The sequence below is a fragment of the Ambystoma mexicanum genome, chromosome 10 (genome assembly GCF_040938575.1).
Source record: "Ambystoma mexicanum isolate Mex_15411 chromosome 10, UKY_AmexF1_1, whole genome shotgun sequence".
NCBI lineage: Eukaryota > Metazoa > Chordata > Amphibia > Caudata > Ambystomatidae > Ambystoma > Ambystoma mexicanum.
The window spans coordinates 521,383,823-521,402,480 of NC_090932.1; the positions used below are offsets into that span (position 1 = coordinate 521,383,823).

The window sequence follows — 18,658 nt, forward strand, 5'->3', positions numbered from 1 at the left end:
TGATTAGTAATTGTGCCACTTCTCAATTTCTTTTTAAATTTGCTTATGATTCCAAAATAAATGTATCCCTTTTAATAGCGGAAATGTTGGACAACAACATGAGGGCTGGCGCTACCTATTTACATAAAATTAACATACGGGTAGTGTGTTCATGGGTAATAAATCTACCTTCACATGTAATGCAGTTCAGAGAATATTGAGTCCATAAAGAGTCTTGAAAGAAAGCTATGGTTGTGTTGGTTGTTCTCTCCAACTCCCTGCAACAGAAACAGGATGGATGGAGTAAAGTTATCCTACCAGACATAGGAGTCCTGAATGGGCCCACAAGTCTTATATATCTTGCCTGATCGAGCCTGATCGGGTGATGAGCGTGGTATCATGTTGCAAGTGGCTTTATGGCTTAGCTTACTAACTGTAAATGCATAAGAGTAATACTCTTCGCATTTCTCAATTTTAGGGCTACACCACAATGAATGCACCCGATCTCGGAAGCTAAGCAGTTTCGGGCCTAGTTAGTACCTGGATGGGAGACCGCCTGGGAATACCAGGTGCTGTAGGCTTTTTTGTGCTCCATGTTCAGGCAGTGGGCCATTTCTCAATTGGCTTTCAAAACTGCATGGTCTAGCCAACTAGATGCTTAAAGGTACAAATCTCAGAAGGCCCAGAGCCTACGGCCACACCACACTGAATGCGTCTGATCGCGTCTGATCTCAGAAGCTAAGCAGTGTCGGGCCTAGTTAGTACCTGGATGGGAGACCGCCTGGGAATACCAGGTGCTGTAGGCTTTTTTTGTGCTCCATGTTCAGGCAGTGAGCCATTTCTCAATTGGCTTTCAAAACTGCATGGTCTAGCCAACTAGATGCTTAAAGGTACAAATCTCAGAAGGCCCAGAGCCTACGTCCACACCACACTGAATGCGCCTGATCTTGTCTGCTCTCAGAAGCTAAGCAGTGTCGGGTCTAGTTAGTACCTGGATGGGAGACCGCCTGGGAATACCAGGTGCTGTAGGCTTTGTTGTGCTCCATGTTCAGGCAGTGAGCCATTTCTCAATTGGCTTTCAAAACTGCATGGTCTAGCCAACTAGATGCTTAAAGGTACAAATCTCAGAAGGCCCAGAGCCTACACCACACTGAATGCGCCTGATCTCATCTGATCTCAGAAGCTAAGCAGTGTCGGGCCTAGTTAGTACCTGGATGGGAGACTGCCTGGGAATACCAGGTGCTGTAGGCTTTTTTGTGCTCCATGTTCAGGCAGTGAGCCATTTCTCAATTGGCTTTCAAAACTGCATGGTCTAGCCAACTAGATGCTTAAAGGTACAAATCTCAGAAGGCCCAGAGCCTACGGCCACACCACACTGAATGCGCCTGATCTCGTCTGATCTCAGAAGCTAAGCAGTGTCGGGCCTAGTTAGTACCTGGATGGGAGACCGCCTGGGAATACCAGGTGCTGTAGGCTTTTTTGTGCTCCATGTTCAGGCAGTGAGCCATTTCTCAATTGGCTTTCAAAACTGCATGGTCTAGCCAACTAGATGCTTAAAGGTACAAATCTCAGAAGGCCCAGAGCCTACGGCCACACCACACTGCATGTGCCTGATTTCGTCTGATCTCAGAAGCTAAGCAGTGTCGGGCCTAGTTAGTACCTGGATGGGAGACAGCCTGGGAATACCAGGTGCTGTAGGCTTTTCTGTGCTCTATGATTAGTAATTGTGCCACTTCTCAATTTCTTTTTAAATTTGCTTATGATTCCAAAATAAATGTATCCCTTTTAATAGCGGAAATGTTGGACAACAACATGAGGGCTGGCGCTACCTATTTACATAAAATTAACATACGGGTAGTGTGTTCATGGGTAATAAATCTACCTTCACATGTAATGCAGTTCAGAGAATATTGAGTCCATAAAGAGTCTTGAAAGAAAGCTATGGTTGTGTTGGTTGTTCTCTCCAACTCCCTGCAACAGAAACAGGATGGATGGAGTAAAGTTATCCTACCAGACATAGGAGTCCTGAATGGGCCCACAAGTCTTATATATCTTGCCTGATCGAGTGATGAGCGTGGTATCATGTTGCAAGTGGCTTTATGGCTTAGCTTACTAACTGTAAATGCATAAGAGTAATACTCTTCGCATTTCTCAATTTTAGGGCTACACCACAATGAATGCACCCGATCTCGGAAGCTAAGCAGTTTCGGGCCTAGTTAGTACCTGGATGGGAGACCGCCTGGGAATACCAGGTGCTGTAGGCTTTTTTGTGCTCCATGTTCAGGCAGTGGGCCATTTCTCAATTGGCTTTCAAAACTGCATGGTCTAGCCAACTAGATGCTTAAAGGTACAAATCTCAGAAGGCCCAGAGCCTACGGCCACACCACACTGAATGCGCCTGATCGTGTCTGATCTCAGAAGCTAAGCAGTGTCAGGCCTAGTTAGTACCTGGATGGGAGACCGCCTGGGAATACCAGGTGCTGTAGGCTTTTTTTGTGCTCCATGTTCAGGCAGTGAGCCATTTCTCAATTGGCTTTCAAAACTGCATGGTCTAGCCAACTAGATGCTTAAAGGTACAAATCTCAGAAGGCCCAGAGCCTACGGCCACACCACACTGAATGCGCCTGATCTCGTCTGATCTCAGAAGCTAAGCAGTGTCGGGTCTAGTTAGTACCTGTATGGGAGACCGCCTGGGAATACCAGGTTCTGTAGGCTTTTTTGTGCTCTATGATTAGTAATTGTGCCACTTCTCAATTTCTTTTTAAATTTGCTTATGATTCCAAAATAAATGTATCCCTTTTAATAGCGGAAATGTTGGACAACAACATGAGGGCTGGCGCTACCTATTTACATAAAATTAACATACGGGTAGTGTGTTCATGGGTAATAAATCTACCTTCACATGTAATGCAGTTCAGAGAATATTGAGTCCATAAAGAGTCTTGAAAGAAAGCCATGGTTGTGTTGGTTGTTCTCTCCAACTCCCTGCAACAGAAACAGGATGGATGGAGTAAAGTTATCCTACCAGACATAGGAGTCCTGAATGGGCCCACAAGTCTTATATATCTCGCCTGATCGAGCCTGATCGGGTGATGAGCGTGGTATCATGTTGCAAGTGGCTTTATGGCTTAGCTTACTAACTGTAAATGCATAAGAGTAATACTCTTAGCATTTCTCAATTTTAGGGCTACACCACAATGAATGCGCCCGATCTCGGAAGCTAAGCAGTTTCGGGCCTAGTTACTACCTGGATGGGAGACCGCCTGGGAATACCAGGTGCTGTAGGCTTTTTTGTGCTCCATGTTCAGGCAGTGAGCCATTTCTCAATTGGCTTTCAAAACTGCATGGTCTAGCCAACTAGATGCTTAAAGGTACAAATCTCAGAAAGCCCAGAGCCTACGGCCACACCACACTGAATGCGCCTGATCTCATCTGATCTCAGAAGCTAAGCAGTGTCAGGCCTAGTTAGTACCTGGATGGGAGACCGCCTGGGAATACCAGGTGCTGTAGGCTTTTTTGTGCTCCATGTTCAGGCAGTGAGCCATTTCTCAATTGGCTTTCAAAACTGCATGGTCTAGCCAACTAGATGCTTAAAGGTACAAATCTCAGAAGGCCCAGAGCCTACGGCCACACCACACTGAATGCGTCTGATCTCAGAAGCTAAGCAGTGTCGGGCCTAGTTAGTACCTGGATGGGAGACCGCCTAGGAATACCAGGTGCTGTAGATTTTTTTGTGCTCCATGTTCAGGCAGTGAGCCATTTCTCAATTGGCTTTCAAAACTGCATGGTCTAGCCAACTAGATGCTTAAAGGTACAAATCTCAGAAGGCCCACAGCCTACGGCCACACCACACTGAATGCGCCAGATCTCGTCTGATCTCTGAAGCTAAGCAGTGTCAGGCCTAGTTAGTACCTGGATGGGAGACCGCCTGGGAATACCAGGTTCTGTAGGCTTTTTTGTGCTCTATGATTAGTAATTGTGCCACTTCTCAATTTCTTTTTAAATTTGCTTATGATTCCAAAATAAATGTATCCCTTTTAATAGCGGAAATGTTGGACAACAACATGAGGGCTGGCGCTACCTATTTACATAAAATTAACATACGGGTAGTGTGTTCATGGGTAATAAATCTACCTTCACATGTAATGCAGTTCAGAGAATATTGAGTCCATAAAGAGTCTTGAAAGAAAGCCATGGTTGTGTTGGTTGTTCTCTCCAACTCCCTGCAACAGAAACAGGATGGATGGAGTAAAGTTATCCTACCAGACATAGGAGTCCTGAATGGGCCCACAAGTCTTATATATCTCGCCTGATCGAGCCTGATCGGGTGATGAGCGTGGTATCATGTTGCAAGTGGCTTTATGACTTAGCTTACTAACTGTAAATGCATAAGAGTAATAATCTTAGCATTTCTCAATTTTAGGGCCACACCACAATGAATGCGCCAGATCTCGTCTGATCTCAGAAGCTAAGCAGTTTCGGGCCTAGTTAGTACCTGGATGGGAGACCGCCTGGGAATACCAGGTGCTGTAGGCTTTTTTGTGCTCCATGTTCAGGCAGTGAGCCATTTCTCAATTGGCTTTCAAAACTGCATGGTCTAGCCAACTAGATGCTTAAAGGTACAAATCTCAGAAAGCCCAGAGCCTACGGCCACACCACAGTGAATGCGCCTGATCTTGTCTGATCTCAGAAGCTAAACAGTGTCGGGCCTAGTTAGTACCTGAATGGGAGACCGCCTGGGAATACCAGGTGCTGTAGGCTTTTTTGTGCTCCATGTTCAGGCAGTGAGCCATTTCTCAATTGGCTTTCAAAACTGCATGGTCTAGCCAACTAGATGCTTAAAGGTACAAATCTCAGAAGGCCCAGAGCCTACGGCCACACCACACTGAATGCGCCTGATCTCGTCTGATCTCAGAAGCTAAGCAGTGTCGGGCCTAGTTAGTACCTGGATGGGAGACTGCCTGGGAATACCAGGTTCTGTAGGCTTTTTTGTGCTCTATGATTAGTAATTGTGCCACTTCTCAATTTCTTTTTAAATTTGCTTATGATTCCAAAATAAATGTATCCCTTTTAATAGCGGAAATGTTGGACAACAACATGAGGGCTGGCGCTACCTATTTACATATAATTAACATACGGGTAGTGTGTTCATGGGTAATAAATCTACCTTCACATGTAATGCAGTTCAGAGAATATTGAGTCCATAAAGAGTCTTGAAAGAAAGCCATGGTTGTGTTGGTTGTTCTCTCCAACTCCCTGCAACAGAAACAGGATGGATGGAGTAAAGTTATTCTACCAGACATAGGAGTCCTGAATGGGCCCACAAGTCTTATATATCTCGCCTGATCGGGTGATGAGCGTGGTATCATGTTGCAAGTGGCTTTATGGCTTAGCTTACTAACTGTAAATGCATAAGAGTAATACTCTTAGCATTTCTCAATTTTAGGGCTACACCACAATGAATGCGCCCGATCTCGGAAGCTAAGCAGTTTCGGGCCTAGTTAGTACCTGGATGGGAGACCGCCTGGGAATACCAGGTGCTGTAGGCTTTTTTGTGCTCCATGTTCAGGCAGTGAGCCATTTCTCAATTGGCTTTCAAAACTGCATGGTCTAGCCAACTAGATGCTTAAAGGTACAAATCTCAGAAAGCCCAGAGCCTACGGCCACACCTCACTGAATGCGTCTGATCTCAGAAGCTAAGCAGTGTCGGGCCTAGTTAGTACCTGAATGGGAGACCGCTTGGAATACCAGGTGCTGTAGGCTTTTTTGTGCTCCATGTTCAGGCAGTGAGCCATTTCTCAATTGGCTTTCAAAACTGCATGGTCTAGCCAACTAGATGCTTAAAGGTACAAATCTCAGAAGGCCCAGAGCCTACAGCCACACCACACTGAATGCGCCTGATCTCGTCTGATCTCAGAAGCTAAGCAGTGTCGGGCCTAGTTAGTACCTGGATGGGAGACCGCCTGGGAATACCAGGTGCTGTAGGCTTTTTTGTGCTCCATGTTCAGGCAGTGAGCCATTTCTCAATTGGCTTTCAAAACTGCATGGTCTAGCCAACTAGATGCTTAAAGGTACAAATATCAGAAGGCCCAGAGCCTACGGCCACACAACACTGAATGCGCCTGATCTCATCTGATCTCAGAAGCTAAGCAGTGTCGGGCCTAGTTAGTACCTAGATGGGAGACCGCCTGGAAATACCAGGTTCTGTAGGCTTTTTTGTGCTCTATGATTAGTAATTGTGCCACTTCTCAATTTCTTTTTAAATTTGCTTATGATTCCAAAATAAATGTATCCCTTTTAATAGCGGAAATGTTGGACAACAACATGAGGGCTGGCGCTACCTATTTACATAAAATTAACATACGGGTAGTGTGTTCATGGGTAATAAATCTACCTTCACATGTAATGCAGTTCAGAGAATATTGAGTGCATAAAGAGTCTTGAAAGAAAGCCATGGTTGTGTTGGTTGTTCTCTCCAACTCCCTGCAACAGAAACAGGATGGATGGAGTAAAGTTATCCTACCAGACATAGGAGTCCTGAATGGGCCCACAAGTCTTATATATCTCGCCTGATCGAGCCTGATCGGGTGATGAGCGTGGTATCATGTTGCAAGTGGCTTTATGGCTTAGCTTACTAACTGTAAATGCATAAGAGTAATACTCTTAGCATTTCTCAATTTTAGGGCTACACCACAATGAATGCGCCCGATCTCGGAAGCTAAGCAGTTTCGGGCCTAGTTAGTACCTGGATGGGAGACCGCCTGGGAATACCAGGTGCTGTAGGCTTTTTTGTGCTCCATGTTCAGGCAGTGAGCCATTTCTCAATTGGCTTTCAAAACTGCATGGTCTAGCCAACTAGATGCTTAAAGGTACAAATCTCAGAAAGCCCAGAGCCTACGGCCACACCACACTGAATGCGCCTGATCTCGTCTGATCTCAGAAGCTAAGCAGTGTCGGGCCTAGTTAGTACCTGGATGGGAGACCGCCTGGGAATACCAGGTGCTGTAGGCTTTTTTGTGCTCCATGTTCAGGCAGTGAGCCATTTCTCAATTGGCTTTCAAAACTGCATGGTCTAGCCAACTAGATGCTTAAAGGTACAAATCTCAGAAGGCCCAGAGCCTACGGCCACACCACACTGAATGCGTCTGATCTCAGAAGCTAAGCAGTGTCGGGCCTAGTTAGTACCTGGATGGGAGACCGCCTGGGAATACCAGGTTCTGTAGGCTTTTTTGTGCTCTATGATTAGTAATTGTGCCACTTCTCAATTTCTTTTTAAATTTGCTTATGATTCCAAAATAAATGTATCCCTTTTAATAGCGGAAATGTTGGACAACAACATGAGGGCTGGCGCTACCTATTTACATAAAATTAACATACGGGTAGTGTGTTCATGGGTAATAAATCTACCTTCACATGTAATGCAGTTCAGAGAATATTGAGTCCATAAAGAGTCTTGAAAGAAAGCCATGGTTGTGTTGGTTGTTCTCTCCAACTCCCTGCAACAGAAACAGGATGGATGGAGTAAAGTTATCCTACCAGTCATAGGAGTCCTGAATGGGCCCACAAGTCTTATATATCTCGCCTGATCGAGCCTGATCGGGTGATGAGCGTGGTATCATGTTGCAAGTGGCTTTATGGCTTAGCTTACTAACTGTAAATGCATAAGAGTAACAATCTTAGCATTTCTCAATTTTAGGGCTACACCACAATGAATGCGCCCGATCTCGGAAGCTAAGCAGTTTCGGGCCTAGTTAGTACCTGGATGGGAGACCGCCTGGGAATACCAGGTGCTGTAGGCTTTTTTGTGCTCCATGTTCAGGCAGTGAGCCATTTCTCAATTGGCTTTCAAAACTGCATGGTCTAGCCAACTAGATGCTTAAAGGTACAAATCTCAGAAGGCCCAGAGCCTACGGCCACACCACACTGAATGCGCCTGATCTCGTCTGATCTCAGAAGCTAAGCAGTGTCGGGCCTAGTTAGTACCTGGATGGGAGACCGCCTGGGAATACCAGGTTCTGTAGGCTTTTTTGTGCTCTATGATTAGTAATTGTGCCACTTCTCAATTTCTTTTTAAATTTGCTTATGATTCCAAAATAAATGTATCCCTTTTAATAGCGGAAATGTTGGACAACAACATGAGGGCTGGCGCTACCTATTTACATAAAATTAACATACGGGTAGTGTGTTCATGGGTAATAAATCTACCTTCAGATGTAATGCAGTTCAGAGAATATTGAGTCCATAAAGAGTCTTGAAAGAAAGCCATGGTTGTGTTGGTTGTTCTCTCCAACTCCCTGCAACAGAAACAGGATGGATGGAGTAAAGTTATTCTACCAGACATAGGAGTCCTGAATGGGCCCACAAGTCTTATATATCTCGCCTGATCGAGCCTGATCGGGTGATGAGCGTGGTATCATGTTGCAAGTGGCTTTATGGCTTAGCTTACTAACTGTAAATGCATAAGAGTAATACTCTTAGCATTTCTCAATTTTAGGGCTACACCACAATGAATGCGCCCGATCTCGGAAGCTAAGCAGTTTCGGGCCTAGTTAGTACCTGGATGGGAGACCGCCTGGGAATACCAGGTGCTGTAGGCTTTTTTGTGCTCCATGTTCAGGCAGTGAGCCATTTCTCAATTGGCTTTCAAAACTGCATGGTCTAGCCAACTAGATGCTTAAAGGTACAAATCTCAGAAAGCCCAGAGCCTACGGCCACACCACAGTGAATGCGCCAGATCTCGTCTGATCTCAGAAGCTAAGCAGTGTCGGGCCTAGTTAGTACCTGAATGGGAGACCGCCTGGGAATACCAGGTGCTGTAGGCTTTTTTGTGCTCCATGTTCAGGCAGTGAGCCATTTCTCAATTGGCTTTCAAAACTGCATGGTCTAGCCAACTAGATGCTTAAAGGTACAAATCTCAGAAGGCCCAGAGCCTACGGCCACACCACACTGAATGCGCCTGATCTCGTCTGATCTCAGAAGCTAAGCAGTGTCGGGCCTAGTTAGTACCTGGATGGGAGACCGCCTGGGAATACCAGGTGCTGTAGGCTTTTTTGTGCTCCATGTTCAGGCAGTGAGCCATTTCTCAATTGGCTTTCAAAACTGCATGGTCTAGCCAACTAGATGCTTAAAGGTACAAATCTCAGAAGGCCCAGAGCCTACGGCCACACCACACTGAATGCGCCTGATCTCGTCTGATCTCAGAAGCTAAGCAGTGTAGGGCCTAGTTAGTACCTGGATGGGAGACCGCCTGGGAATACCAGGTTCTGTAGGCTTTTTTGTGCTCTATGATTAGTAATTGTGCCACTTCTCAATTTCTTTTTAAATTTGCTTATGATTCCAAAATAAATGTATCCCTTTTAATAGCGGAAATGTTGGACAACAACATGAGGGCTGGCGCTACCTATTTACATAAAATTAACATACGGGTAGTGTGTTCATGGGTAATAAATCTACCTTCACATGTAATGCAGTTCAGAGAATATTGAGTCCATAAAGAGTCTTGAAAGAAAGCCATGGTTGTGTTGGTTGTTCTCTCCAACTCCCTGCAACAGAAACAGGATGGATGGAGTAAAGTTATCCTACCAGACATAGGAGTCCTGAATGGGCCCACAAGTCTTATATATCTCGCCTGATCGAGCCTGATCGGGTGATGAGCGTGGTATCATGTTGCAAGTGGCTTTATGGCTTAGCTTACTAACTGTAAATGCATAAGAGTAATACTCTTAGCATTTCTCAATTTTTGGGCTACACCACAATGAATGCGCCCGATCTCGGAAGCTAAGCAGTTTCGGGCCTAGTTAGTACCTGGATGGGAGACCGCCTGGGAATACCAGGTGCTGTAGGCTTTTTTGTGCTCCATGTTCAGGCAGTGAGCCATTTCTCAATTGGCTTTCAAAACTGCATGGTCTAGCCAACTAGATGCTTAAAGGTACAAATCTCAGAAGGCCCAGAGCCTACGGCCACACCACACTGAATGCGCCTGATCTCGTCTGATCTCAGAAGCTAAGCAGTGTCGGGCCTAGTTAGTACCTGAATGGGAGACCGCCTGGGAATACCAGGTGCTGTAGGCTTTTTTGTGCTCCATGTTCAGGCAGTGAGCCATTTCTCAATTGGCTTTCAAAACTGCATGGTCTAGCCAACTAGATGCTTAAAGGTACAAATCTCAGAAGGCCCAGAGCCTACGGCCACACCACACTGAATGCGCCTGATCTCGTCTGATCTCAGAAGCTAAGCAGTGTCGGGCCTAGTTAGTACCTGGATGGGAGACCGCCTGGGAATACCAGGTTCTGTAGGCTTTTTTGTGCTCTATGATTAGTAATTGTGCCACTTCTCAATTTCTTTTTAAATTTGCTTATGATTCCAAAATAAATGTATCCCTTTTAATAGCGGAAATGTTGGACAACAACATGAGGGCTGGCGCTACCTATTTACATAATATTAACATACGGGTAGTGTGTTCATGGGTAATAAATCTACCTTCAGATGTAATGCAGTTCAGAGAATATTGAGTCCATAAAGAGTCTTGAAAGAAAGCCATGGTTGTGTTGGTTGTTCTCTCCAACTCCCTGCAACAGAAACAGGATGGATGGAGTAAAGTTATTCTACCAGACATAGGAGTCCTGAATGGGCCCACAAGTCTTATATATCTCGCCTGATCGAGCCTGATCGGGTGATGAGCGTGGTATCATGTTGCAAGTGGCTTTATGGCTTAGCTTACTAACTGTAAATGCATAAGAGTAATACTCTTAGCATTTCTCAATTTTAGGGCTACACCACAATGAATGCGTCCGATCTCGGAAGCTAAGCAGTTTCGGGCCTAGTTAGTACCTGGATGGGAGACCGCCTGGGAATACCAGGTGCTGTAGGCTTTTTTGTGCTCCATGTTCAGGCAGTGAGCCATTTCTCAATTGGCTTTCAAAACTGCATGGTCTAGCCAACTAGATGCTTAAAGGTACAAATCTCAAAAAGCCCAGAGCCTACGGCCACACCACAGTGAATGCGCCAGATCTCGTCTGATCTCATGAAGCTAAGCAGTGTCGGGCCTAGTTAGTACCTGAATGGGAGACCGCCTGGGAATACCAGGTGCTGTAGGCTTTTTTGTGCTCCATGTTCAGGCAGTGAGCCATTTCTCAATTGGCTTTCAAAACTGCATGGTCTAGCCAACTAGATGCTTAAAGGTACAAATCTCAGAAGGCCCAGAGCCTACGGCCACACCACACTGAATGCGCCTGATCTCGTCTGATCTCAGAAGCTAAGCAGTGTCGGGCCTAGTTAGTACCTGGATGGGAGACCGCCTGGGAATACCAGGTGCTGTAGGCTTTTTTGTGCTCCATGTTCAGGCAGTGAGCCATTTCTCAATTGGCTTTCAAAACTGCATGGTCTAGCCAACTAGATGCTTAAAGGTACAAATCTCAGAAGGCCCAGAGCCTACGGCCACACCACACTGAATGCGCCTGATCTCGTCTGATCTCAGAAGCTAAGCAGTGTCAGGCCTAGTTAGTACCTGGATGGGAGACCGCCTGGGAATACCAGGTTCTGTAGGCTTTTTTGTGCTCTATGATTAGTAATTGTGCCACTTCTCAATTTCTTTTTAAATTTGCTTATGATTCCAAAATAAATGTATCCCTTTTAATAGCGGAAATGTTGGACAACAACATGAGGGCTGGCGCTACCTATTTACATAAAATTAACATACGGGTAGTGTGTTCATGGGTAATAAATCTACCTTCACATGTAATGCAGTTCAGAGAATATTGAGTCCATAAAGAGTCTTGAAAGAAAGCCATGGTTGTGTTGGTTGTTCTCTCCAACTCCCTGCAACAGAAACAGGATGGATGGAGTAAAGTTATCCTACCAGACATAGGAGTCCTGAATGGGCCCACAAGTCTTATATATCTCGCCTGATCGAGCCTGATCGGGTGATGAGCGTGGTATCATGTTGCAAGTGGCTTTATGGCTTAGCTTACTAACTGTAAATGCATAAGAGTAATAATCTTAGCATTTCTCAATTTTAGGGCCACACCACAATGAATGCGCCAGATCTCGTCTGATCTCAGAAGCTAAGCAGTTTCGGGCCTAGTTAGTACCTGGATGGGAGACCGCCTGGGAATACCAGGTGCTGTAGGCTTTTTTGTGCTCCATGTTCAGGCAGTGAGCCATTTCTCAATTGGCTTTCAAAACTGCATGGTCTAGCCAACTAGATGCTTAAAGGTACAAATCTCAGAAGGCCCCGAGCCTACGGCCACACCACACTGAATGCGCCTGATCTCGTCTGATCTCAGAAGCTAAGCAGTGTCAGGCCTAGTTAGTACCTGGATGGGAGACCGCCTGGGAATACCAGGTGCTGTAGGCTTTTTTGTGCTCCATGTTCAGGCAGTGAGCCATTTCTCAATTGGCTTTCAAAACTGCATGGTCTAGCCAACTAGATGCTTAAAGGTACAAATCTCAGAAGGCCCAGAGCCTACGGCCACACCACACTGAATGCGCATGATCTCGTCTGATCTCAGACGCTAAGCAGTGTCGGGCCTAGTTAGTACTAGTTAGTACCTGGATGGGAGACCGCCTGGGAATATCCGGTGCTGTAGGCTTTTTTGTGCTCCATGTTCAGGCAGTGAGCCATTTCTCAATTGGCTTTCAAAACTGCATGGTCTAGCCAACTAGATGCTTAAAGGTACAAATCTCAGAAGGCCCAGAGCCTACGGCCACACCACACTGAATGCGTCTGATCTCAGAAGCTAAGCAGTGTCGGGCCTAGTTAGTACCTGGATGGGAGACCGCCTGGGAATACCAGGTTCTGTAGGCTTTTTTGTGCTCTATGATTAGTAATTGTGCCACTTCTCAATTTCTTTTTAAATTTGTTTATGATTACAAAATAAATGTATCCCTTTTAATAGCGGAAATGTTGGACAACAACATGAGGGCTGGCGCTACCTATTTACATAAAATTAACATACGGGTAGTGTGTTCATGGGTAATAAATCTACCTTCACATGTAATGCAGTTCAGAGAATATTGAGTCCATAAAGAGTCTTGAAAGAAAGCCATGGTTGTGTTGGTTGTTCTCTCCAACTCCCTGCAACAGAAACAGGATGGATGGAGTAAAGTTATCCTACCAGACATAGGAGTCCTGAATGGGCCCACAAGTCTTATATATCTCGCCTGATCGAGCCTGATCGGGTGATGAGCGTGGTATCATGTTGCAAGTGGCTTTATGGCTTAGTTTACTAACTGTAAATGCATAAGAGTAATACTCTTAGCATTTCTCAATTTTAGGGCTACACCACAATGAATGCGCCCGATCTCGGAAGCTAAGCAGTTTCGGGCCTAGTTAGTACCTGGATGGGAGACCGCCTGGGAATACCAGGTGCTGTAGGCTTTTTTGTGCTCCATGTTCAGGCAGTGAGCCATTTCTCAATTGGCTTTCAAAACTGCATGGTCTAGCCAACTAGATGCTTAAAGGTACAAATCTCAGAAGGCCCAGAGCCTACGGCCACACCACACTGAATGCGTCTGATCTCAGAGTCGGGCCTAGTTAGTACCTGGATGGGAGACCGCCTGGGAATACCAGGTGCTGTAGGCTTTTTTGTGCTCCATGTTCAGGCAGTGAGCCATTTCTCAATTGGCTTTCAAAACTGCATGGTCTAGCCAACTAGATGCTTAAAGGTACAAATCTCAGAAGGCCCAGAGCATACGGCCACACCACACTGAATGCGTCTGATCTCAGAAGCAAAGCAGTGTCGGGCCTAGTTAATACCTGGATGGGAGACCGCCTGGGAATACCAGGTGCTGTAGGCTTTTTTGTGCTCCATGTTCAGGCAGTGAGCCATTTCTCAATTGGCTTTCAAAACTGCATGGTCTAGCCAACTAGATGCTTAAAGGTACAAATCTCAGAAAGCCCAGAGCCTACGGCCACACCACACTGAATGCGCCTGATCTCGTCTGATCTCAGAAGCTAAGCAGTGTCGGGCCTAGTTAGTACCTGGATGGGACACCGCCTGGGAATACCAGGTGCTGTAGGCTTTTTTGTGCTCCATGTTCAGGCAGTGAGCCATTTCTCAATTGGCTTTCAAAACTGCATGGTCTAGCCAACTAGATGCTTAAAGGTACAAATCTCAGAAAGCCCAGAGCCTACGGCCACACCACAGTGAATGCGCCAGATCTCGTCTGATCTCAGAAGCTAAGCAGTGTCGGGCCTAGTTAGTACCTGAATGGGAGACCGCCTGGGAATACCAGGTGCTGTAGGCTTTTTTGTGCTCCATGTTCAGGCAGTGAGCCATTTCTCAATTGGCTTTCAAAACTGCATGGTCTAGCCAACTAGATGCTTAAAGGTACAAATCTCAGAAGGCCCAGAGCCTACGGCCACACCACACTGAATGCGCCTGATCTCGTCTGATCTCAGAAGCTAAGCAGTGTCGGGCCTAGTTAGTACCTGGATGGGAGACCGCCTGGGAATACCAGGTGCTGTAGGCTTTTTTGTGCTCCATGTTCAGGCAGTGAGCCATTTCTCAATTGGCTTTCAAAACTGCATGGTCTAGCCAACTAGATGCTTAAAGGTACAAATCTCAGAAGGCCCAGAGCCTACGGCCACACCACACTGAATGCGCCTGATCTCGTCTGATCTCAGAAGCTAAGCAGTGTCGGGCCTAGTTAGTACCTGGATGGGAGACCGCCTGGGAATACCAGGTTCTGTAGGCTTTTTTGTGCTCTATGATTAGTAATTGTGCCACTTCTCAATTTCTTTTTAAATTTGCTTATGATTCCAAAATAAATGTATCCCTTTTAATAGCGGAAATGTTGGACAACAACATGAGGGCTGGCGCTACCTATTTACATAAAATTAACATACGGGTAGTGTGTTCATGGGTAATAAATCTACCTTCACATGTAATGCAGTTCAGAGAATATTGAGTCCATAAAGAGTCTTGAAAGAAAGCCATGGTTGTGTTGGTTGTTCTCTCCAACTCCCTGCAACAGAAACAGGATGGATGGAGTAAAGTTATCCTACCAGACATAGGAGTCCTGAATGGGCCCACAAGTCTTATATATCTCGCCTGATCGAGCCTGATCGGGTGATGAGCGTGGTATCATGTTGCAAGTGGCTTCATGGCTTAGCTTACTAACTGTAAATGCATAAGAGTAATACTCTTAGCATTTCTCAATTTTTGGGCTACACCACAATGAATGCGCCCGATCTCGGAAGCTAAGCAGTTTCGGGCCTAGTTAGTACCTGGATGGGAGACCGCCTGGGAATACCAGGTGCTGTAGGCTTTTTTGTGCTCCATGTTCAGGCAGTGAGCCATTTCTCAATTGGCTTTCAAAACTGCATGGTCTAGCCAACTAGATGCTTAAAGGTACAAATCTCAGAAGGCCCAGAGCCTACGGCCACACCACACTGAATGCGCCTGATCTCGTCTGATCTCAGAAGCTAAGCAGTGTCGGGCCTAGTTAGTACCTGAATGGGAGACCGCCTGGGAATACCAGGTGCTGTAGGCTTTTTTGTGCTCCATGTTCAGGCAGTGAGCCATTTCTCAATTGGCTTTCAAAACTGCATGGTCTAGCCAACTAGATGCTTAAAGGTACAAATCTCAGAAGGCCCAGAGCCTACGGCCACACCACACTGAATGCGCCTGATCTCGTCTGATCTCAGAAGCTAAGCAGTGTCGGGCCTAGTTAGTACCTGGATGGGAGACCGCCTGGGAATACCAGGTTCTGTAGGCTTTTTTGTGCTCTATGATTAGTAATTGTGCCACTTCTCAATTTCTTTTTAAATTTGCTTATGATTCCAAAATAAATGTATCCCTTTTAATAGCGGAAATGTTGGACAACAACATGAGGGCTGGCGCTACCTATTTACATAATATTAACATACGGGTAGTGTGTTCATGGGTAATAAATCTACCTTCAGATGTAATGCAGTTCAGAGAATATTGAGTCCATAAAGAGTCTTGAAAGAAAGCCATGGTTGTGTTGGTTGTTCTCTCCAACTCCCTGCAACAGAAACAGGATGGATGGAGTAAAGTTATTCTACCAGACATAGGAGTCCTGAATGGGCCCACAAGTCTTATATATCTCGCCTGATCGAGCCTGATCGGGTGATGAGCGTGGTATCATGTTGCAAGTGGCTTTATGGCTTAGCTTACTAACTGTAAATGCATAAGAGTAATACTCTTAGCATTTCTCAATTTTAGGGCTACACCACAATGAATGCGTCCGATCTCGGAAGCTAAGCAGTTTCGGGCCTAGTTAGTACCTGGATGGGAGACCGCCTGGGAATACCAGGTGCTGTAGGCTTTTTTGTGCTCCATGTTCAGGCAGTGAGCCATTTCTCAATTGGCTTTCAAAACTGCATGGTCTAGCCAACTAGATGCTTAAAGGTACAAATCTCAGAAAGCCCAGAGCCTACGGCCACACCACAGTGAATGCGCCAGATCTCGTCTGATCTCATGAAGCTAAGCAGTGTCGGGCCTAGTTAGTACCTGAATGGGAGACCGCCTGGGATTACCAGGTGCTGTAGGCTTTTTTGTGCTCCATGTTCAGGCAGTGAGCCATTTCTCAATTGGCTTTCAAAACTGCATGGTCTAGCCAACTAGATGCTTAAAGGTACAAATCTCAGAAGGCCCAGAGCCTACGGCCACACCACACTGAATGCGCCTGATCTCGTCTGATCTCAGAAGCTAAGCAGTGTCGGGCCTAGTTAGTACCTGGATGGGAGACCGCCTGGGAATACCAGGTGCTGTAGGCTTTTTTGTGCTCCATGTTCAGGCAGTGAGCCATTTCTCAATTGGCTTTCAAAACTGCATGGTCTAGCCAACTAGATGCTTAAAGGTACAAATCTCAGAAGGCCCAGAGCCTACGGCCACACCACACTGAATGCGCCTGATCTCGTCTGATCTCAGAAGCTAAGCAGTGTCAGGCCTAGTTAGTACCTGGATGGGAGACCGCCTGGGAATACCAGGTTCTGTAGGCTTTTTTGTGCTCTATGATTAGTAATTGTGCCACTTCTCAATTTCTTTTTAAATTTGCTTATGATTCCAAAATAAATGTATCCCTTTTAATAGCGGAAATGTTGGACAACAACATGAGGGCTGGCGCTACCTATTTACATAAAATTAACATACGGGTAGTGTGTTCATGGGTAATAAATCTACCTTCACATGTAATGCAGTTCAGAGAATATTGAGTCCATAAAGAGTCTTGAAAGAAAGCCATGGTTGTGTTGGTTGTTCTCTCCAACTCCCTGCAACAGAAACAGGATGGATGGAGTAAAGTTATCCTACCAGACATAGGAGTCCTGAATGGGCCCACAAGTCTTATATATCTCGCCTGATCGAGCCTGATCGGGTGATGAGCGTGGTATCATGTTGCAAGTGGCTTTATGGCTTAGCTTACTAACTGTAAATGCATAAGAGTAATAATCTTAGCATTTCTCAATTTTAGGGCCACACCACAATGAATGCGCCAGATCTCGTCTGATCTCAGAAGCTAAGCAGTTTCGGGCCTAGTTAGTACCTGGATGGGAGACCGCCTGGGAATACCAGGTGCTGTAGGCTTTTTTGTGCTCCATGTTCAGGCAGTGAGCCATTTCTCAATTGGCTTTCAAAACTGCATGGTCTAGCCAACTAGATGCTTAAAGGTACAAATCTCAGAAGGCCCCGAGCCTACGGCCACACCACACTGAATGCGCCTGATCTCGTCTGATCTCAGAAGCTAAGCAGTGTCGGGCCTAGTTAGTACCTGGATGGGAGACCGCCTGGGAATACCAGGTGCTGTAGGCTTTTTTGTGCTCCATGTTCAGGCAGTGAGCCATTTCTCAATTGGCTTTCAAAACTGCATGGTCTAGCCAACTAGATGCTTAAAGGTACAAATCTCAGAAAGCCCAGAGCCTACGGCCACACCACAGTGAATGCGCCAGATCTCGTCTGATCTCATGAAGCTAAGCAGTGTCGGGCCTAGTTAGTACCTGAATGGGAGACCGCCTGGGAATACCAGGTGCTGTAGGCTTTTTTGTGCTCCATGTTCAGGCAGTGAGCCATTTCTCAATTGGCTTTCAAAACTGCATGGTCTAGCCAACTAGATGCTTAAAGGTACAAATCTCAGAAGGCCCAGAGCCTACGGCCACACCACACTGAATGCGCCTGATCTCGTCTGATCTCAGAAGCTAAGCAGTGTCGGGCCTAGTTAGTACATGGATGGGAGACCGCCTGGGAATACCAGGTGCTGTAGGCTTTTTTGTGCTCCATGTTCAGGCAGTGAGCCATTTCTCAATTGGCTTTCAAAACTGCATGGTCTAGCCAACTAGATGCTTAAAGGTACAAATCTCAGAAGGCCCAGAGCCTACGGCCACACCACACTGAATGCGCCTGATCTCGTCTGATCTCAGAAGCTAAGCAGTGTCGGGCCTAGTTAGTACCTGGATGGGAGACCGCCTGGGAATACCAGGTTCTGTAGGCTTTTTTGTGCTCTATGATTAGTAATTGTGCCACTTCTCAATTTCTTTTTAAATTTGCTTATGATTCCAAAATAAATGTATCCCTTTTAATAGCGGAAATGTTGGACAACAACATGAGGGCTGGCGCTACCTATTTACATAAAATTAACATACGGGTAGTGTGTTCATGGGTAATAAATCTACCTTCACATGTAATGCAGTTCAGAGAATATTGAGTCCATAAAGAGTCTT

General features: G+C 45.8%; 30 non-coding genes and 23 pseudogenes across 30 annotated transcripts; all 53 read left to right on the plus strand.

The window, feature by feature from the left end:
* The first annotated feature begins 451 nt into the window (after positions 1 to 451).
* On the plus strand, positions 452 to 560 carry LOC138495586 (5S ribosomal RNA; annotated as a pseudogene).
* A 106-nt stretch (positions 561 to 666) lies between these two features.
* Positions 667 to 785, plus strand: LOC138494002 (5S ribosomal RNA). The gene has a single exon (XR_011276972.1). It is a non-coding gene; the product is annotated as a 5S ribosomal RNA (ribosomal RNA).
* Positions 786 to 892: 107 nt separating this feature from the next.
* LOC138494801 (5S ribosomal RNA) lies at positions 893 to 1,011 on the plus strand (annotated as a pseudogene).
* Positions 1,012 to 1,110: 99 nt separating this feature from the next.
* Positions 1,111 to 1,230, plus strand: LOC138494824 (5S ribosomal RNA; annotated as a pseudogene).
* A 106-nt stretch (positions 1,231 to 1,336) lies between these two features.
* Positions 1,337 to 1,455, plus strand: LOC138493874 (5S ribosomal RNA). The gene has a single exon (XR_011276857.1). It is a non-coding gene; the product is annotated as a 5S ribosomal RNA (ribosomal RNA).
* Positions 1,456 to 1,561: 106 nt separating this feature from the next.
* Positions 1,562 to 1,680, plus strand: LOC138494712 (5S ribosomal RNA; annotated as a pseudogene).
* A 454-nt stretch (positions 1,681 to 2,134) lies between these two features.
* Positions 2,135 to 2,243, plus strand: LOC138495587 (5S ribosomal RNA; annotated as a pseudogene).
* Positions 2,244 to 2,349: 106 nt separating this feature from the next.
* Positions 2,350 to 2,468, plus strand: LOC138494501 (5S ribosomal RNA). Its single transcript, XR_011277425.1, has one exon. It is a non-coding gene; the product is annotated as a 5S ribosomal RNA (ribosomal RNA).
* A 107-nt stretch (positions 2,469 to 2,575) lies between these two features.
* On the plus strand, positions 2,576 to 2,694 carry LOC138494575 (5S ribosomal RNA). The gene has a single exon (XR_011277492.1). It is a non-coding gene; the product is annotated as a 5S ribosomal RNA (ribosomal RNA).
* Positions 2,695 to 3,373: 679 nt separating this feature from the next.
* Positions 3,374 to 3,492, plus strand: LOC138493587 (5S ribosomal RNA). Its single transcript, XR_011276596.1, has one exon. It is a non-coding gene; the product is annotated as a 5S ribosomal RNA (ribosomal RNA).
* A 106-nt stretch (positions 3,493 to 3,598) lies between these two features.
* Positions 3,599 to 3,707, plus strand: LOC138495475 (5S ribosomal RNA; annotated as a pseudogene).
* A 106-nt stretch (positions 3,708 to 3,813) lies between these two features.
* Positions 3,814 to 3,932, plus strand: LOC138494443 (5S ribosomal RNA). Its single transcript, XR_011277372.1, has one exon. It is a non-coding gene; the product is annotated as a 5S ribosomal RNA (ribosomal RNA).
* Positions 3,933 to 4,396: 464 nt separating this feature from the next.
* Positions 4,397 to 4,515, plus strand: LOC138495164 (5S ribosomal RNA; annotated as a pseudogene).
* A 106-nt stretch (positions 4,516 to 4,621) lies between these two features.
* Positions 4,622 to 4,740, plus strand: LOC138494605 (5S ribosomal RNA). The gene has a single exon (XR_011277520.1). It is a non-coding gene; the product is annotated as a 5S ribosomal RNA (ribosomal RNA).
* Positions 4,741 to 4,846: 106 nt separating this feature from the next.
* Positions 4,847 to 4,965, plus strand: LOC138494274 (5S ribosomal RNA). Its single transcript, XR_011277219.1, has one exon. It is a non-coding gene; the product is annotated as a 5S ribosomal RNA (ribosomal RNA).
* A 454-nt stretch (positions 4,966 to 5,419) lies between these two features.
* LOC138495716 (5S ribosomal RNA) lies at positions 5,420 to 5,528 on the plus strand (annotated as a pseudogene).
* Positions 5,529 to 5,634: 106 nt separating this feature from the next.
* Positions 5,635 to 5,742, plus strand: LOC138495543 (5S ribosomal RNA; annotated as a pseudogene).
* Positions 5,743 to 5,848: 106 nt separating this feature from the next.
* LOC138496741 (5S ribosomal RNA) lies at positions 5,849 to 5,967 on the plus strand. The gene has a single exon (XR_011278225.1). It is a non-coding gene; the product is annotated as a 5S ribosomal RNA (ribosomal RNA).
* Positions 5,968 to 6,073: 106 nt separating this feature from the next.
* Positions 6,074 to 6,192, plus strand: LOC138494755 (5S ribosomal RNA; annotated as a pseudogene).
* Positions 6,193 to 6,656: 464 nt separating this feature from the next.
* On the plus strand, positions 6,657 to 6,765 carry LOC138495717 (5S ribosomal RNA; annotated as a pseudogene).
* A 106-nt stretch (positions 6,766 to 6,871) lies between these two features.
* On the plus strand, positions 6,872 to 6,990 carry LOC138493887 (5S ribosomal RNA). The gene has a single exon (XR_011276868.1). It is a non-coding gene; the product is annotated as a 5S ribosomal RNA (ribosomal RNA).
* A 106-nt stretch (positions 6,991 to 7,096) lies between these two features.
* Positions 7,097 to 7,205, plus strand: LOC138495277 (5S ribosomal RNA; annotated as a pseudogene).
* A 464-nt stretch (positions 7,206 to 7,669) lies between these two features.
* Positions 7,670 to 7,778, plus strand: LOC138495718 (5S ribosomal RNA; annotated as a pseudogene).
* Positions 7,779 to 7,884: 106 nt separating this feature from the next.
* On the plus strand, positions 7,885 to 8,003 carry LOC138493832 (5S ribosomal RNA). Its single transcript, XR_011276819.1, has one exon. It is a non-coding gene; the product is annotated as a 5S ribosomal RNA (ribosomal RNA).
* A 464-nt stretch (positions 8,004 to 8,467) lies between these two features.
* Positions 8,468 to 8,576, plus strand: LOC138495719 (5S ribosomal RNA; annotated as a pseudogene).
* A 106-nt stretch (positions 8,577 to 8,682) lies between these two features.
* Positions 8,683 to 8,801, plus strand: LOC138494456 (5S ribosomal RNA). Its single transcript, XR_011277384.1, has one exon. It is a non-coding gene; the product is annotated as a 5S ribosomal RNA (ribosomal RNA).
* Positions 8,802 to 8,907: 106 nt separating this feature from the next.
* On the plus strand, positions 8,908 to 9,026 carry LOC138493899 (5S ribosomal RNA). The gene has a single exon (XR_011276879.1). It is a non-coding gene; the product is annotated as a 5S ribosomal RNA (ribosomal RNA).
* A 106-nt stretch (positions 9,027 to 9,132) lies between these two features.
* On the plus strand, positions 9,133 to 9,251 carry LOC138493733 (5S ribosomal RNA). The gene has a single exon (XR_011276729.1). It is a non-coding gene; the product is annotated as a 5S ribosomal RNA (ribosomal RNA).
* A 679-nt stretch (positions 9,252 to 9,930) lies between these two features.
* LOC138497094 (5S ribosomal RNA) lies at positions 9,931 to 10,049 on the plus strand. Its single transcript, XR_011278516.1, has one exon. It is a non-coding gene; the product is annotated as a 5S ribosomal RNA (ribosomal RNA).
* Positions 10,050 to 10,155: 106 nt separating this feature from the next.
* Positions 10,156 to 10,274, plus strand: LOC138493833 (5S ribosomal RNA). The gene has a single exon (XR_011276820.1). It is a non-coding gene; the product is annotated as a 5S ribosomal RNA (ribosomal RNA).
* A 679-nt stretch (positions 10,275 to 10,953) lies between these two features.
* On the plus strand, positions 10,954 to 11,073 carry LOC138494786 (5S ribosomal RNA; annotated as a pseudogene).
* A 106-nt stretch (positions 11,074 to 11,179) lies between these two features.
* On the plus strand, positions 11,180 to 11,298 carry LOC138493911 (5S ribosomal RNA). Its single transcript, XR_011276890.1, has one exon. It is a non-coding gene; the product is annotated as a 5S ribosomal RNA (ribosomal RNA).
* A 106-nt stretch (positions 11,299 to 11,404) lies between these two features.
* On the plus strand, positions 11,405 to 11,523 carry LOC138494423 (5S ribosomal RNA). The gene has a single exon (XR_011277354.1). It is a non-coding gene; the product is annotated as a 5S ribosomal RNA (ribosomal RNA).
* A 464-nt stretch (positions 11,524 to 11,987) lies between these two features.
* LOC138495166 (5S ribosomal RNA) lies at positions 11,988 to 12,106 on the plus strand (annotated as a pseudogene).
* Positions 12,107 to 12,212: 106 nt separating this feature from the next.
* On the plus strand, positions 12,213 to 12,331 carry LOC138493778 (5S ribosomal RNA). Its single transcript, XR_011276770.1, has one exon. It is a non-coding gene; the product is annotated as a 5S ribosomal RNA (ribosomal RNA).
* Positions 12,332 to 12,437: 106 nt separating this feature from the next.
* LOC138495474 (5S ribosomal RNA) lies at positions 12,438 to 12,566 on the plus strand (annotated as a pseudogene).
* Positions 12,567 to 12,672: 106 nt separating this feature from the next.
* Positions 12,673 to 12,781, plus strand: LOC138495278 (5S ribosomal RNA; annotated as a pseudogene).
* Positions 12,782 to 13,245: 464 nt separating this feature from the next.
* On the plus strand, positions 13,246 to 13,354 carry LOC138495720 (5S ribosomal RNA; annotated as a pseudogene).
* Positions 13,355 to 13,664: 310 nt separating this feature from the next.
* Positions 13,665 to 13,773, plus strand: LOC138495511 (5S ribosomal RNA; annotated as a pseudogene).
* Positions 13,774 to 13,879: 106 nt separating this feature from the next.
* LOC138493522 (5S ribosomal RNA) lies at positions 13,880 to 13,998 on the plus strand. Its single transcript, XR_011276537.1, has one exon. It is a non-coding gene; the product is annotated as a 5S ribosomal RNA (ribosomal RNA).
* Positions 13,999 to 14,104: 106 nt separating this feature from the next.
* On the plus strand, positions 14,105 to 14,223 carry LOC138494457 (5S ribosomal RNA). The gene has a single exon (XR_011277385.1). It is a non-coding gene; the product is annotated as a 5S ribosomal RNA (ribosomal RNA).
* Positions 14,224 to 14,329: 106 nt separating this feature from the next.
* On the plus strand, positions 14,330 to 14,448 carry LOC138493923 (5S ribosomal RNA). Its single transcript, XR_011276901.1, has one exon. It is a non-coding gene; the product is annotated as a 5S ribosomal RNA (ribosomal RNA).
* Positions 14,449 to 14,554: 106 nt separating this feature from the next.
* LOC138493834 (5S ribosomal RNA) lies at positions 14,555 to 14,673 on the plus strand. The gene has a single exon (XR_011276821.1). It is a non-coding gene; the product is annotated as a 5S ribosomal RNA (ribosomal RNA).
* Positions 14,674 to 15,352: 679 nt separating this feature from the next.
* On the plus strand, positions 15,353 to 15,471 carry LOC138497095 (5S ribosomal RNA). Its single transcript, XR_011278517.1, has one exon. It is a non-coding gene; the product is annotated as a 5S ribosomal RNA (ribosomal RNA).
* A 106-nt stretch (positions 15,472 to 15,577) lies between these two features.
* Positions 15,578 to 15,696, plus strand: LOC138493836 (5S ribosomal RNA). Its single transcript, XR_011276822.1, has one exon. It is a non-coding gene; the product is annotated as a 5S ribosomal RNA (ribosomal RNA).
* A 679-nt stretch (positions 15,697 to 16,375) lies between these two features.
* LOC138495142 (5S ribosomal RNA) lies at positions 16,376 to 16,495 on the plus strand (annotated as a pseudogene).
* Positions 16,496 to 16,601: 106 nt separating this feature from the next.
* LOC138493936 (5S ribosomal RNA) lies at positions 16,602 to 16,720 on the plus strand. Its single transcript, XR_011276912.1, has one exon. It is a non-coding gene; the product is annotated as a 5S ribosomal RNA (ribosomal RNA).
* A 106-nt stretch (positions 16,721 to 16,826) lies between these two features.
* LOC138494424 (5S ribosomal RNA) lies at positions 16,827 to 16,945 on the plus strand. Its single transcript, XR_011277355.1, has one exon. It is a non-coding gene; the product is annotated as a 5S ribosomal RNA (ribosomal RNA).
* A 464-nt stretch (positions 16,946 to 17,409) lies between these two features.
* On the plus strand, positions 17,410 to 17,528 carry LOC138495167 (5S ribosomal RNA; annotated as a pseudogene).
* Positions 17,529 to 17,634: 106 nt separating this feature from the next.
* On the plus strand, positions 17,635 to 17,753 carry LOC138493949 (5S ribosomal RNA). Its single transcript, XR_011276924.1, has one exon. It is a non-coding gene; the product is annotated as a 5S ribosomal RNA (ribosomal RNA).
* A 106-nt stretch (positions 17,754 to 17,859) lies between these two features.
* LOC138494787 (5S ribosomal RNA) lies at positions 17,860 to 17,979 on the plus strand (annotated as a pseudogene).
* Positions 17,980 to 18,085: 106 nt separating this feature from the next.
* LOC138493591 (5S ribosomal RNA) lies at positions 18,086 to 18,204 on the plus strand. Its single transcript, XR_011276600.1, has one exon. It is a non-coding gene; the product is annotated as a 5S ribosomal RNA (ribosomal RNA).
* A 106-nt stretch (positions 18,205 to 18,310) lies between these two features.
* On the plus strand, positions 18,311 to 18,429 carry LOC138493837 (5S ribosomal RNA). Its single transcript, XR_011276823.1, has one exon. It is a non-coding gene; the product is annotated as a 5S ribosomal RNA (ribosomal RNA).
* Positions 18,430 to 18,658: the final 229 nt, after the last annotated feature.